Raw genomic sequence first — 12,521 nt, forward strand, 5'->3', positions numbered from 1 at the left:
GAGGCCTCCTCTCCCTTTTGTTGCCTCTGAAAATAAGTACATTGTCCCTTTCTGTTGTAAGGATGTTTATAGATAATTACTCTGGGTAAATCAACCAGGAAATAACAAACAGGTCAGTTATAAATGGTCTTATACCATTTTCATAGCTTCAATTCCTTTTTATAGTCCTTGTTACATTGGAAAGTGAAAGTGAAGTTGCTCAGTCGTGTCCAACTCTTTACGACTCCATGACTGTACACCAGGCTCCTCCATCCATGGAATTTTCCAGGCAAGGATACTGGAGTGGGTTGCCATTTCCTTCTCCCAGGCATCTTCCCAACCCAGGGACCAAACCCTGATCTCCCACACTGCAGGCAGGCTCTTTATCATCTGAGCCACCAGGGAAGCCCATGCTTGGGGAAGCCCACCAGGCTCCTCTATCCGGGGGATTCTGTAGGCAAGAATACTGGAGTGGATTGCCATTCCCTTCTCCAGCAGATCTTCCTGACTCAGGGATTGAACCTGGGCCTTGTCTCCTACACTGTAGGCAGATTCTTTACTGTCGAAGTTATCAGAAAAAGTGTTAGTTATTTTTTGCTGCATGACAAATTATACTGAAACCTATCTGTTTGAAACAATGTTTCATATTTCACAATCTCTGTGGGTCTGGAATACATGCATTAGTTGGATGCTTCTGACCCACAGAAACTGAAATATGAAACATTTATTCTTAGAAGTTGTCTACTAGAGGGAAATTCACTTGTCTTCCTGCTCCATTCTTTAATTCCTGAAGGTAGTGTCTCTAGACATTCACCTCCTAAGAAGGTTTCTTTTATGAGTTGGTGAACCCAGTGGTATATTCATTCATTTAACAAATACCCATCGAACACAAATGTTCCAGGGGATAGACTGGTCAGTATAATAGATGTGCTCACTATTCGAAATCTCAGAGAGATGCCGTGGGGAAAACTGTGGGTGGGAACTTGTTACATCCCCCCACTTGATATGAGCAAGTTGAGGTAACCACACAGTTAGTCTCTCTGCCTCCAGCTTTAGTTGTCCTTCTCCTCTAGCCTGTCAGTAAGGGTTCCCTGGATTCAAGTGAATGATTATGAACTTCTCCTCCAGCCAGGACATCTTCCACCAGGACTGTACTGAATAGGGCTGGTAGGGAGGAAACCTCCTGGAACAGGCTTGAATTCATTCCCATCTTCATCACTTGCATTATAATAAATGCTGTTGTTCATTCTATTTCTCCAAACCTCATTTTATTATCAATGGAATGGAGTCAAAAGTAGTGTCTACTCCTGGTTCGTTGTGAGGACTGCATGAGAAAATATATGGAAAGTACTTGGCAAAGAGCCTGGCACATGGTAGGCTCTCAGAGGATATTAGTGATTCTGAATCATTATTTTGTTATTAATTTTACTACTACTATCCATTTGGAAGTAGGAATCAGCATAGGAAAAGAATGCTTCCCCAGATAATCCAGTCCATCGCACCATGTTTGAGCTACCTCAAATCCTCTTGCCATAAGCAGGGCTGGGTATAAATAAATTAACTAATGAAGAAAAGAGGTTATGTATTTTGACTTGGTATAACTGTAATCCTTTTTGCAATTGGAAAATAATCCTTTAGTAAATAGAGAAGATAGAACACATTCAGACTAACAGCGTTTAGTTAAAATGGTCAAATATTTAGCATGCCTGATACCAACGAAAGTCATTCAACCTTTAGAGCTCTCAGTGTATGCTCTCCCCTACTAGCATGCATTCCAGCTTCTAAACGCACACCCAGCCATTTCAGCGCTTCCTGCTTTAAATTATTCTGAGTTTTTTTACACACGCGCACACGCCAGGAATAATAAATGGCAGTTTTAGGAACACATCGTATAAATGCCAATTTCCAGATGGATTTGTTTTGCTGCAAACTTAGTTAACACTTGATTCATGAAATAGCGGGTGGAGAGAAGGTGTAGAGTGAGTACTTAGACCCAAATAAGGTGCGACCTGCCAAGGGAAGGGTGGCCAACAAGAGCTGAGAAAACTGAAGCAAGTACTCAAACTATTTTCAAAAGATAACTCATCAAAACACTACAGAGAGAAAGTGAAAGGCAAAAAGCAAACAAGCTGGTGGGTAAATGTTAACCCTTTTTAACATTAAAGCTGTAACATAAAGCTGTGAATTGGTTCTGTCTGAGACTGCCTGTTTTGTTTCTGAACGGTTGAACATGTGCAGTAAAATTAAAACCTTAAGTCTATTATATAGCTTCCTATCTTTCCCTTTCCTTGTATCCATTTTTCTTCTTTTTAAAAAAGGAGCAACTCTTGGAAAAGGCACCACTCAAGAACTCAGGAAGGCATTGGAGGGAATCCTTACCTAGTAGACTTTTTCTATATTGAGATAGGCTCAAATTTAAACCCTGAAATTGTGATTGTGCAGTTGCTCTCTCCAGTTACTTGTAGGCTGATTTTCCCTGAGATACGCAGTAAGAAATGTTGAAATAATGAATAGATGATGCCTGGGAGTCAGCCTTTTGGACCTTGTGCTAATGCCAACTCTGCCTCCAACTGGACATATGATGTTGGAATCATGACAGTAGCTCTGAGCTTCATTTTCTTCATTTGTAAAGTACATGCTTCATTGGGTTTCTGTAATGACTACAGCATTCATTCATTCATTTTGCAAGTACTTATTGAGCATCTACTGTGTGCCAGCCCTGATCTCTACATTGGACTTGACAGTGTGTGTGCACACTCAATCACACAGTCATGTCCAACTCTTTGTGACACCATGGTCTGTAGCCTGCCAGGCTCTGCTATCCATGGGATTTCCCAGGCAAGAATACTGGAGTGGGTTGCCATTTCCTCCTCCAGGGGATCTTCCTGACCCAGGGATTGAATCCTAGTCTCCTGTGTCTCCTGTATTGCAGGCAGATTCTTTACCACTTGAGCTGGATAACCTAAATAAAGTCCCTGCTCTCAATGGAGCTTATAGTCAAGTGGAGAAGACAATCAACACAAAAAGAAATGTCTGTTTTTTTAGGCTAAATAGCTATCAGCAGAATTAATTGCTCTCATGTATTTAATTTGACTAAGTCACTGTTCATAATGTATGCACTTGTCCATCCTCCCCTACCCCCAGCTAATGACGACACCTTATACCTATATCCCCACCAACCCTTAGCGTTGTCCAACTTTGTGATTTTTCTGGGCTCATGGATTTAATTTGATTTTTCTGAATTTAGTAATAATTTTGAACATCTTTTTGTATCTTAGTAGTACTTTCTCTGGAGAAGGCAATGGTACCCCACTCCAGTACTCTTGCCTGGAAAATCCCATGGACGGAGGAGCCTGGTAGGCTGCAGTCCATGGGGTCGCTAGAGTCGGACATGACTGAGCGACTTCCCTTTCACTTTTCACTTTCATGCATTGGAGAAGGAAATGGCAACCCACTCCAGTGTTCTTGCCTGGAGAATCCCAGGGACGGGAAGCCTGGTGGGCTGCCATCTATGGCGTCTCACAGAGTCAGACACGACTGAAGTGATGCAGCAGCAGCAGCAGCAGTACTTTCTCTTATGTAAATTGCCTATTCATATCCTTTACCCATTTTCCTATGGGAATTGACATTGTGTGCATGCTCAGTCATTCATTCGTGTCCAACTCTTTGCAACCCCATGAACTGTAGCCTGTCAGGCGCCTCTGTCCATGGGATTATCCCTTCAGGAACATTGGAGTGGGTGGCCATTTCCTCCTCCAGGGGATCTTCGCAATGCAGGTATTGAGCCTAATAGGAGTTATTGAATTGAGAGAATTCCTTACATACTGGAGACCTGAACTATCTAACACGGTAACTACTAGCCACATGTAGTTGTGCGTGCCCCTGTTCAAAGGGGCCCCTGATCAAAAGACATCAAAAGATGTCTTGGGCCCTGAACTCATCCTGAAAATTCTTAATAATTTTACATTTGAATTTATGTTTTGTAGGTGAAGTCCACGGGGACAGCGGGGTGCACACACGAGCAGAGGAGATAGGTGCAGTATACAGTCCTCAGTTTCTTGCGATGCATTTGCATATAATGTCAGACGATGCCACGTGAACACAGAATTCTGATGGACCAGAGACGTGTGGGAGTTCAGTGAGACTCAAAGCCATTACAAGGTGAGTGGTTTACATCTATGACTAAGTAGAGGCTAAGACCACATTTTTCATTCAAACAGAATTAACTTCTGACAGAGAAAGAAGGCTGTGGCATTCTAAGAGACCTAAGTGACCAAGGAGCCCTAACATATCCTTTCTTATTCTTGTTACTTCTCTGTATCAGCCAACCACTTATACTGAAAATTACAGAAAAAGAAAGGGAAAGATGAGCAATCCATAGTTGTTTTTCTTAGCAGTCCGTCCTTAGTCATCCGTAAGTCATGGTAGAGAGTATTGGTATTAGTAGGATATGTGAACATCAAGAAGTAAAATATAAAGCAGTTGAGTTAGTTTTGTGCGGCTCTTCCATTGTTCATATAAGAATAAAACACATATGCATGAATGAGCTACAAAATATTAATTGTGTAATTTCACTGATTTTTGCACAAATGCGCTTATATTTGCACTTAAAACTACACTGTACAATATAAAGGTAAATGGTACAATTCATGTTAATAATTTAAATTTTAAATTTCTTTATATAAAGTAGCACTAAAAAGCAGCTAAAGACACTATGACAAAGCAAAAGAGAAGCCAAAGAAGGAAGAAAGAGTTTTATATTTTAATATTGTTGGGAGGGAGGAAAACTTTTCCTCTTCCCTGTTAGCTTCAGTGCTTGGAGGCCTGCAAATTAAACTGACAAAAGACAGGTTAACCTAGCAAGAGGAAAGACAGATCTTTATTCACATACATATACAACAGTGCACAGAAAACTATGATGAAGAAATGGCTAGAATTTGGGATGTATATACCATCTTTACAAGGAAAAGGGTTAGGATTTCAAGGGACAGTAAATGGTAGGCACGGAGAAATATGTGGAGGGGGGGAAATTAATAGAAGGTAAGCTTTGTTTTTGTAAAGCCTACTTATACAGTTTTTTACCCCAGTGTCATCTTTCTCACCTGGTGACAGGAGGCGAGAAGACCAAAGAAGAACAAAGAGTTCTGGTTGCTCGTACCCAGTTCTACAGGATTACATTATCATATACTGCTGTTGCTGACCAACAATGCCCCTTGAGAGGAATTTAGGATGAAAAACAGGATGAGGTGCTCTGTGTTTTGGAAGACCAGCCCCTTACAAAGTTAGATGTGTATCTCAGGAAGTATTTTAATGAACCCAGATTTGTGCATCTTGCCGTATGTACAAAAGCACTAAAATTACTAACTTGAGAAGTCTGTTTTTTGTAACTGGCCATAATCTTTTATAGAGAAAAATGCTTGACTGCATGTTTTCACTAGCCCAGAATCATAGGTAAGCTGGTTGCTCCCCTGCCTCTTTGGAGCAGAGCGACTGGGGGACTGTTTCCCAGGTGATAGCTGTCAGTAAGGCCCGTGCAGAAAAGTTAAACTCACAGCTCTGACGATGTGCATTTTTCCTTAAAGTCGACAGGAGTCACTGTTTGCCCCGATATAGGACATGTCCCTTGGAGGGGGGTTTTTGGCAGTTGAGTTCTTTTGGAAGCCTCTGTTTTAGACAGAAAATGAGAGCACAAACAAAACCTCTTCCTGAATCTGTTGATTCTCAGATGTTTTCAGCTCAAAGTTATATTTATGCTACAGTGGTATATTCTGAGTCTTTTCAAATAACTTGCATTTTCCCCCTGCTTTTTGGAAAGGGAAGGGATTTCACATTTCATTTTGCCCAGAACCCTGCAGCCTATGTAGCTGGCTATGGAAGTGGGGCTGGGGGAGAGTAGTCCAGAATTCTACCCAGTAAGCCTGTCTCTGCCTGATGCCCAAGAGGCATCTTAATGGAATCCTAGTCTCTACAGATCTAAACCGGTAAAGTGACTGGAATTTCCCTGGCTGGCTGGCTGGATTTCTTTTGCTTTTTGCCTGTGTGTAAGAGCAAGGACCGTAACTTCTAAAAGGAGCCAATTTTTCCACTGGGCTATATAGATTGTACAACTCTAGGAGTATATACATGGACTCAACGTAGATGGTGCCCTCTAACGGTTGTGGCGTGGGGTCCCTGCCTACTTACGGCTATAGTAAGGCTACAAAACAGGAGTGGTTGGAAATTTGGTGAGAGAAATCAACTTTGGACATTTTGCCTTCAGTTCTGTCTCTCCTTCATTGACCAGCTCCAACATGACATCCTTCAATTCCACCAGATTCCCAGTTCCATTTCAGCTTGTCACTGGCAAAGGTCTTTAACGATTTCCAGGAAATTAAAATAGAATCTGGGAAATCAAATTAAGTCTAACCTTTTTTTCTTTCTTTTCCTTTGTGCTTAATCTAGTTTCACTTAACTCACAGGGTGCCTGCACCCAGCACTTCAGACCAGAGTTCCTAATGCAAAACGGCTGCGCCTGACACTTAAACTCGGTATACTCGGTGCAGAAACGCTGTGCACAACACTTTGAGATGGCAGTGGCCGACCAGGCGCAGACGTGCCGCACCTGGCATTTGGATCTGGAGCCATGAGCAGCAGCACAAGAACTCCGTCCTCCAAGAACCCTATAAAGCAGCCCTGCCAACGCCGTTTGGAAAAAAACATGTACTCTTGAGCTCAAGCTTGCACTTCTCCATTTGATCATCAAAGAATAAAACTTTGCTTTGCTTCTGAATGGAACTTGGACTCGTTTTATTGGCTCGAATGACACCAGGCAGGAGGACCCTGGGACCTGACTCAAAAGGATCAACTTTTGGCAACCCAGATGGCTTTTTCATCTGTACCAATCCACATAGCTCTGGACTCATTCGAGCTCAGGGCTCCAGTCCGTGGATGGTATAGGCTTTGAAGGTTCGCCTGGGAATGACTGCCTCTGGTCTTTGAGTACACTCTGACAGGTTAGAACAGCAACAGTCTTTAGCCAAATTCAGAACAACTCTGCCCAGCAACCTGATACCCGGGTGTGGTTCTCATACAGCATAGCCCCCAGAGTCATCTGGACTGCATTCCCTTGAGTGCAGATCATACTGTGGCATCGTTGGGGATCAGAGATTGAAACTCAGGCATGTCTCCCTGCTGCCTCTGGCTGGCCTTCCAGTGATAGAAGATACCTAGGGATGATGGGACGTGTGGATGTGAGGGAGCCATGGCAGTCTTGCTTCTGCCTCACCAGTAGTGCTGTCCTCTGTTCAAGACACTAGTTGCCATGTCAGGGCTGTTGCCCACCTTGCAGACCTCCAGGAGCCAACAATAGCATTCTCCATGGTCACTTTCAGTTTGGTAAAGGAAAGTGGCCAGACCTGTGAGCTAGGAGATAAGACTGGGAAAATCCCAGCTAATTAGGACCCCCTGACAAAACAAAACAAGGACACTGACTTTGAGTTGGAAGAAAAGGCACCAGGGACGCTTGAATGCAGAATGTTCCCAAGGTAGGTTTGCCTATGACTTGACCTCTTCTGGTCAGGTTGGTTTCTCTGAAGTGAGCTGGGGAGCCCTGTGAGCTGGTTGCAAGACCAGGAACCCCATCATCCAGGAACACTGTGAGCTGCTGGCAAGAACAAGAAACACCCACCGTCTGACCTCTTCTCCCTGTCTGGGATGATCCTTTCTTTATCAACTAAAGTTCCCCAGGTACATCTCCCATTATCAACACAGAATACCAGCTGCCCCAGTGATCTGGTGAGTGTTGCATGGGAACTCCTTGTACTTTTAGCTCTCACCGCAGGGAAGTCCATGAACTCCTCCTTTTTGGCTAAAAGGAGGAAAGAGAAGACCACCACTTCTGACATGTGTGCCACCCACTAACAGACCAAGGTGATGGCTAAGCTGCTCTGGCCAAGAGGCAGTCCTGTCTCACCTCCTGTGGGACATTCTGCCTATCTCAAGCACATGCCATTATACATTCAAGAAAGACCCCAGTTACATCAGAGTTCATGACATTTGGATGCTTCCTATATTGGTCTTTCAAGGAATCCATTAACAGTTTGGTGCTGGTTCCAAATTTCCCAAACCTGAATTCTTATTTGGGCCAAATCTTAAGACATTTGCTTCCCCCGCCCTCAATCAGTAGTTGGAAACATTCAAAAATAGAAGATCTAAGGTATGGGAAACCAAATGTCTACAATACAAAAGGATAGCCCCTTGGGGTGTATCCTGCAGAACTGGAGTTTTTCCAGTATTACATCAACCCCAAAACATTTTATCTTCCTATGTTTTAACTGCTTGGCCCCAGTATGGGGCTTGGAGATGGGGAAAGTTGGTCCATCAATGGGTCTCTAATAAACACCGGTTTTCAGTTGGACCTGCCATGCCAAAGACAAAAAATGGGATGAAATTCCCTATGTTTGTCTTTTTTTAAGGCCTTAGAACAGTGGCCTTCTCAGACATCCCTGGTAACCCAGTGATTAGGACTCCACACTTCCAACGCAAGGAAGGGCTGTGAGTTCAATCCTTGCCTAGAGAACTAAAATCCCACATGCTGTGCAGCACACACACACACACACACACACAAATTCCAAAGGGATGTGGGCTCTCCTCCACTGCAATAATACCAGTGCTTGACCCTCCCCCTGAGAACCTTGATATCTTCATTAATCCTTCTTCTACTCTTCCCTCCCTACCCTCTTCCTTCCTGTGTCCCAACCTGGGCCCTAGGCCCCAGGGATTCCCTCCATACAAGTCTCCTCTGCCATAGCCCAGTTAATCAACTACACAAAGCGGGACTGATTACTAACCAGGGTCCAACAACCCACCAGGGAAAGTACAAAGGACCTACCTCCTTTTGAGGCAGGTTCCCAGTGGAGAAGGAGGGCTTATCTAGGTACATATCCCACTTACCACTTCTGATCTGTATAACTGGAGAAGTACATACATGAATCAATAAAAAACAGTACCTTCTCCATCAAGAGGCTTTGCTGGGCACTGCCCCTATTAGGGCCTTATCAGACCATGGTAATCAGCCTGTAATACCGTTATTCTCCCTGTAAGGAAACCCAGTGGGGAATACTGGATGGTACTGAAAGCCACCGAGGGCACACATCCCATCTACACCCTCCAGGCTGCTCTGCTGTCCACAGGGGCCTGGTAGTCTGTGTTACATTTTAAAATGCCTTTGTGGGCTTCCTTGGTGGTCCAGTGATTAAGAATCTACCTGCCAATTCAGGGGACACGGATTCAATCACTCGTCCGGTAAAATCTCACATGCTGTGGATCAACTAAGCCCATGTGCCACAACTACAGAACCTGTGCTCCAGAGCCTACGTACCACAGCTACTGAAGCCCAAATGCCTACAGCCTGTGCCACACAAGAGAAGCCATCGCAATGAGAAGCCCACAATTTGAGAAAGCCCTCTTGCAGCCATGAAGACCCAGCACAGCCTAAAATAAGTAAAAAAAAAAACAAAAAACCTTAAAAAAAAAAAAGACATCGTCTTCTGTATTCCATTAGCCCAGAGTGACAAGACATTCTGGCTTTTGAATGGCAGGAGTCAGACACACAGGAAAACAACAGTACTGCTGGAGAGTCCTGTCTGAAGTGCTCAAAAATTCCTGCACCATCTTTGGGGAAGCTTAAGCAAAAGACCTAAGAGATCAGTAGGTGGATGACATTCTGAACTCCTGTGTGGCAGGCCCATTACCCAAGCCCAAGAGAAGGAACAGCCGTTGCAATGGAACAACTCAGGCGTATCCTCCAGGTAGAAGAAACCATGAAAGCTCTCATGGAATACGGTCCTCAGGTGCTCTGGCACCCACCAGCCTGGCCCCACATGGCTCCCAGCCTGAGACCTAAAAGCCTGACAAACCATCAGCCGGCAAGGCCCATTCACTCCTGAATGGAATGGGCTCCACTTGTGATCCCATCACCCATTCTGTCCTGAAGCTGCTGGGGTTCACTCCATGGAGACATAGCACTTGAGTGAAGAGACAACCCCCGCCCTTGCCCCCCGAACCCCCACCACCAAGCACCAAACTCCAGAGAGAGAACCTTGGGCAACAACGGACACTCTTGACTAACTGCTTCTGGGAACCTCTCTCTAATCTGAAGCTTCTCTTCTGGAAAACAAGAGAGATGTGACCAGGAGATAAAGGGCCTGGCAATGAACATAGCATCCGAGTGCTCTGCAGACACGCTATAGATCTAGATACCAGAGTCTTTAGGAAAAATTTGACTGCAGGAAGCAGCTACAGGAGACCACTCCCCTTGAGAGCCCCTCAAGAATGAGGAGCAGAACGAAAGCCAGATGAGGGATTTGTCACTGGCAAAGCCCATTAACAATTTCCAGAGAATAAAAGTAGAATCTGGGTAATAAAATCTGACATTTTTTTCTCTTTCTTTTCCTTTGTGCTTAGTCTAGTTTCACTAGCTCATAGGGGGCCACATGCAGAGGCCTTGGCCAGCACTTAAGACCAGAGCTCCTGGCGCTTAATGGCTGTGCCGACCCCTCAGCTGAGGGCTGTGTGCAGAAGCCGCGGGACGCTCAATTCAAGATGGCAGCAGTGGGCTGTGTGCAGAGACGCTGCGGCCGGCACTGTGACTGGGACCCACAAGCAGCACAGTAGTGCCTGCCTGTGTCCTCCTCTACGCCCGAGCCACAAGAAGTTTGCCTGTCCCTGGGAACAAGAACTCTATAAAGCAGCCCTACCCAGGCCTTTCTGGACTGCGTGTGCTCTAGAGCCAGAGCTCACCCCTCTTCATTCTTTGATCTAAGACTGGAACTTACCTTTTCTTCTGAACTGAACCCGGGTCTCGTTGTATTGGCTCAAGCAACTCCACTAGGGAAGACCCTTGTTGAAACACACTGACGTTTTCTCCCTCTTGTAAATTCCTCTGTGTTGTATTTCTGTCCCTATAACTCTGATTTTTTTTCTCTTTTAGTTATCACCAGGCCAAGGTGTGAAGCCTTGTACCAAGACCACAGAAGTGGAGCCCAGAACCAGTCACCTCTGAAGCTAACTGAGTCCCTTTGTAACTGTTGCCAAAAGCCCCTGATCATCCCTAATAAGCTTCCTGACTCCAAATTAGGCAAAGGTGCCCACTCCAGTGAACATGCTGTAGACCCCTAACCAATCACCTAATGCCACGCTTCCGGGAGGAATTTTCTTTGTCTTGAGGCTATAAAAATTGGCTATTGACTCACGAAAACAGTCGACTCTCCCTGGTCTGTGAGGAGGTTGGCCCACTGTGCTCGCAGTGCCCACCTTATCTCTACTCTTTGTTCTTAATAAACTCACTCCCTTCTGAAATGCTATGTGTCTGGAAATTCTTTTCGAACCTGTGTTTGGACTGCATCAACAAAAATATTTTTTTCTTTAAAAAATGGAGCACAGTGTACATAATATTTGGTTAGCTACTTTTATATTTTTATTTTATTAATTTTTTTTGGTTAGCTATTTTTAAACTTAATATTTCATCAACAGTTTTCCAGTCCTTAAATATTTTTTCCTACACTAATATAATCGCTGCAAACTATTCCATCGTTAATAATAGGTACTTTTTTTTAAAAAAGTATCAATCCTGGGACTTCCTTGCCAGTCCAGTTATTAATAAGATTCTGTGCTTCCACTACAGGAGGCAAGGGTTCAATCCCTGGCTGGGGAACTAAGATCCCGCATGCCAAGCAGTGCAGCCTAAAGTAAAGGTAATAGGGAATGATTTAAAAAGTATGACTCTTAACTACTCTCTGCTGAGTAGTTTTTCACTATAATAATGGCTTCCGTGAAATCCCCGTAGGCAACTTTATTCACACATCTGTGACTATTTTCTGAATGTCTCCCTGTTTAATCTTGTACACATACAGATCATTTCTCTTATTAGTCAAGTTTTGAACTTCTTGAGATCAGCATTCAGGTCAGTCCATCTCTGTTTTCCTCAGAGTGCTTTAAAATGAAGAGGCTTAAAAACGAAATAGTTTATTGGTATGCATTCTTCCTTAAACAGAATAAAAAGATAGCAAGATAGGAAAAGAGGTCAAGTTCACCAATTTACGGCTGACTTTAAAACTGGGTATACCTCAGTCTTCTGCCACGTGGGCTCTGTGGAGTCCCACCCCCATCCCACCCTTGTCTTTTCATTTTTGGAGCAAAAACAGCTGGCCGCATTTTAAATCGATTCACACAATTTATTTCACCAGCCTCTAGGTCTCAAACTGTTTCTGGATCTGCATCAGTGTCTCCGCTGGTAGTCAGTGGGGGCTGTACCTATGCATGGGGGAATGTAATCTACCCTTGAGTCATTATGTTCAAATGATTCCCCATGTTGAATTGTTTAGTGTGAAATAGGATTGTTTGCATTCCATTTACTCTTTACTGTGTTAATTAGGGTGACCTCCAGCTTGAATTCACCAACTGTTGGATTTTATTATATTTTTCCAGGAATTCCTCCTGTGATAAGGTTAACTTAAAATATTGCATTTCCTGGAAGATGACATAAAATACATTCTCCTTTAGAA

The 12,521-nt window shown here is 43.9% G+C and overlaps 1 long non-coding RNA gene across 2 annotated transcripts in view; it reads left to right on the forward strand.

Annotated features, from left to right (window-relative positions):
* Positions 1 to 11,316, forward strand: part of LOC147348318 (uncharacterized) — an 81,429-nt gene extending 70,113 nt beyond the window's left edge. The window contains exons 2-3 of one of the 2 annotated variants that reach the window (XR_015151446.1): positions 3,966 to 4,140; positions 10,949 to 11,316. This is a non-coding gene — a long non-coding RNA (uncharacterized LOC147348318). Of the gene's footprint in view, positions 1 to 3,965; positions 4,141 to 6,420; positions 6,754 to 10,948 lie in introns of those variants that run through there. The other variant, XR_015151447.1, reaches the window with a different exon arrangement.
* Positions 11,317 to 12,521: the final 1,205 nt, after the last annotated feature.

This window comes from Bos grunniens, chromosome 22 (genome assembly GCF_055505025.1).
Source record: "Bos grunniens cultivar Pamir isolate PY7600 chromosome 22, Bosgru_T2T1.0, whole genome shotgun sequence".
In the NCBI taxonomy this organism is placed as follows: domain Eukaryota; kingdom Metazoa; phylum Chordata; class Mammalia; order Artiodactyla; family Bovidae; genus Bos; species Bos grunniens.